At 36.9% G+C, this 4,101-nt stretch overlaps 1 pseudogene; it reads right to left on the bottom strand.

Moving 5' to 3' along the window:
• Positions 1-375: 375 nt before the first annotated feature.
• Positions 376-1,723, bottom strand: LOC131508898 (26S proteasome regulatory subunit 4-like; annotated as a pseudogene).
• Between the last annotated feature and the right edge of the window lie 2,378 nt (positions 1,724-4,101).

The following is a 4,101-nucleotide window of genomic DNA, read 5'->3' as shown; positions in this document are numbered from 1 at the left end:
AAAAGTTTTAGGAAAAAACACATTAGAATACATTTGGAACCTTGACTAAGGCACAGACTTTTTAGAAAACCAAAGAAAAATATATAAAAAGCAAATTGACAAGTTAGTTTGCATAAAAATTAATAGTCACAGATTGAAAGAAAACATTTGATAAAGAAATTATTTCTTGTTTTTTGTTTGTTTGTTTTGTTTTGATTTTTTTTGAAAAGCAGCTCGCCTTATTGGGGGGAGAGTACCGCACGTGACCAACAGATGAAGGCAGCCCAGCGGGCACCCTGCACATCACACTCAAAAAGGGACACAGGAGGTTTTACTAAGAAAGATCAACTGGAACATGGGTTCCTCTGGGCAACTTTCCCAACCTGATCCCTCTGAGGAGTCAGGACACTCCGACAGATAGAGCCCCTCAGGGGTGCCGCCTTGTTTTTTGTTTTTGTTTTTGTTTTTTATAAAGAACATTTTCTTTAGATTTTTTGGAGTCTTCATTTGTTGCTTTCATTCTAGGTTCTCTCAAGGCCATCAGACCAACTTCTGTACAGATTGTCTGGATGTCGGCCCCAGAGAAGTCGTCTTTAGCCATGATCAAGTCATCCAGTGTAACATCATTGGCCAAGGTCATCCTGCTTGCATGCATCTGAAAGATGTGCTTCTTAGCCTTTTCATCGGGCAGGGGGAACATAATTTTCCTGTCAATGCAGCCTGGTCTGGTGAGTACTGAATCCAAAGTTACCATTCGGTTTGTGGCCGTGATCACTTTCATGACACCCCTTGAATCAAATCCATCCAACTGGTTCAACAGTTCCAACATTGTTCATTGAATTTCTCTCTCACCACTGGAATTTGAGACATAACTTTTTGTTCTAGTGGCATCAATTTCATCAATAAACATGATGGATGGTGCATATTCTTCTGCAACTTGAAACAATTCCTGAAGGAGGTTAGGCCCATCATCTAGATACTTCTGAATAAGTTCAGAACTAATCACTCAAAAAAGTGGCTGAGGTTTGGTTTGCTACTGCTTTGGCTAATAAGGTTTCACCTGTGCCAGGTGGCACAGAATGACCCCCTTTTGGGTACTTTATGCCCATCATATTCATGATGAGTTGGAGGAAGCTCCACAGATTCCTTAATTTCCTGGATTTGGTTGTCCAGCCCCCCAACAGCAGCATAGGTTTCCTGGCAGGGGTGCTTTTTTACCTTCATCACTGTGATCAAGGGTCTGTGTCATCCATGAGCACCTTTATGATGGCATATACCTTGTGGCTAAGCAAGACCGAGCAGCCTGGCTCCAGCAGATCCTTGTCTACAAAGTAAAGAATGCTGACGTAGTGTTCTGAGCCCACAGATGTAGATACGATGGCATGATTGCCCTCAGTGATCTCTTGCAACATTCCTACTGACATTGGGTTCCCTTCAGATCATCCACCTTTGGTCTTTCCTCCTCTTGCTTTTCTTCTAAAAGTTTCATTTGTTCCTGATCTCTAATGAATTCTTCCTTCATGAGAAAATAGTCTTTTCAGTAACTTTAACTGGCATGGAGTGTGAGGTATCTCCGTGGCAGCTTGCTGGCAGCATCTGATCTCCTTGTCTTCTTTTTCTTTTTCCCCACTCTAGTTGGCCTGGGAGGTTTGTATTTCTTTTCCTTGTCCTTTTCATCCTTCTTGCCACCTTCAGGGCCATGACCACCACTCTGACTTTGACCCATCTTGCTTCAGCCCCTCCAACCGCCACTACCAGAGTGCTGATAATGAAATTATTCTTGAAATAGATAAAAAATTTCAAAGTTCAATAATAAGAAAGCAAACAATACAATAAAAAGGAACTCAAAATACTTGAACTAAACTACAACAAAGTAGAATTATGGATAGAAAATAAGCACATCAAAAAAAAAAGTTCAACATCTTTAGGCATTAGAGAAATGCCAATTAATACCAAAATGAAATGCTACTACACACCTGCCTACAGGAATGGATAAAATTGAGGCAAATAAATAAGCAAAACTGATCATACCAAGAATTGGTGAATATGTGGAGTGCAACTAGAAATCCTGTACATTGTGGAAGAACTGTAAAATTATATAATAATTCTGGAAAATAGTGTGGTCATTTCTTATAAATTTATATATGTGCTAACCATGTGAACTAAAGATCCCTCCCATGTATTTACTCCAGAGAAATAAAAACTTATGTTTGCACATAGCCTTTATGCAAAGGTTTATCATAGCTCTATTCATAACCAGTAAAAAGCATAAACAACCCAAATGCCCCTCAATCAAGTAATGGACAAACTCTATTTATCCATGCAATGAAAGTAATAAAAAGAAATAAACTACAGATACATGCAACAAAAAGAATCAATCAAATACATTATGCTAAGAGAAAGTAGGGAAACTCAAAAGGCTGTGCAAGTATTCCTCATAACATATTAGCAAATCACATCCACAATGTTTAAAAATAATTATATTCTGTGACTAACTGGGATATATTCCAGATATGCAAGTCTGGTAACTTATTTGAAAATCAATCAATGTAATATACCACATCAATAGGCTAAGAAGAAAATCATATGCTCATAGCAATGGATGCAGAAACGGCGTTTAAAAATCAATACCCATGGGGGCGCCTGGGTGGCGCAGTCGGTTAAGCGTCCGACTTCAGCCAGGTCACGATCTCGCGGTCTGTGAGTTCGAGCCCCGCGTCAGGCTCTGGGCTGATGGCTCGGAGCCTGGAGCCTGTTTCCGATTCTGTGTCTCCCTCTCTCTCTGCCCCTCCCCCGTTCATGCTCTGTCTCTCTCTGTCCCAAAAATAAATAAAAAACGTTGAAAAAAAAAAAAAAAAAAATTAAAAATCAATACCCATGTATGATAAATACTCTCACACAAACTTGGAATAGAGGGGATCTTTCTCAACTCGATAAGGACACTTTCAACAAATCTACAACAAACATCATGCTTGACATTAAAAGAGTGATTATTTTCCCTCTAAGTTTAGGGACAAGACAAAGATGTCCACTCTCATTCCATATAGCACTGGAAGTTGTTCCCATTTTAAAGAGTAAAAAAATGGCAATGAAAATCATACACATTGAAAGGAAGAAATAAAACTCTCACTATTTGAAAATGGGATGATTATTTGTATTGAGGAAAAAAAACCCTCAGAATTAATAAGTGAATTCAGCAAGATTGCAAATATAAGAACAACATACAAAAAAATCACATTTGTACTAACAATAAATATATGGAGACCAAAAAGTAATACTCAGAAAAACACTCCAGTGAAATACTTAGATGAAAATTTAACAAAATATGCTATAGGATCTATATGCTAAAAATTACAAATTACTACTGAGATAAAGAATTCTTAATGGAGAGACATAGTATGTTCAAAGATTTGAAGAATGTAGAAAAGATGTCAACATTTAATGAAATCCCTATCAAAATCCAAGCAAGATTCAGACATAGACAACATTATTCTACATTTTATATGGAAAGGAAGAGACTTTAGAATAACTAAAACAGCACTGAAAAATAAGAATAAAATGGGAGGGATCACTTTGCCTGATGGTAATGCCAACCCTGTAGCTATAGCAATTAAGAGAATGTGGAACAGTAGTTCCTCCTCATCTGTGGGGGGATGTTGCAAGAACCCCGATGGATGCCTGAAACCACAGATATTACTGAAACCTATATGTACTGTTTTTTCCAATACATACGTACTTATGATAATATTTAATTTACAAACTAGGCAGAGTAAGTGGTTAACAACAATAACGAATAATAAAGCAGAACAATTTTAATAATATACCATAATGAAAGTGACCATAGATCTTAGAGACTTCAGCATATGATTTTTCTTTTCTTATAAAATTGAGAATTTCCACTTCTTAAATGTTTAAATAAACATTTTTAATACAAAAAGGTAATAATAACACACATACAACAAGAGAATGAATTAAAAATCAAACACCAAACAAAGAAAAACCCAAGCAGATAGTTTCATTGGCAAATTCCACCAGATATATGAAGAATTAGCAACCATCTTTATCAAATTCTTCTGAGAAATAGAAGAAGAAACATACTCCACTTATTCAGTAAGGTAAATG

Source organism: Neofelis nebulosa, chromosome 1 (genome assembly GCF_028018385.1).
Source record: "Neofelis nebulosa isolate mNeoNeb1 chromosome 1, mNeoNeb1.pri, whole genome shotgun sequence".
NCBI lineage: Eukaryota > Metazoa > Chordata > Mammalia > Carnivora > Felidae > Neofelis > Neofelis nebulosa.
The sequence above is the reverse complement of the archived record's forward strand: the minus strand, read 5'-3'. Positions and strand labels throughout refer to the sequence as shown.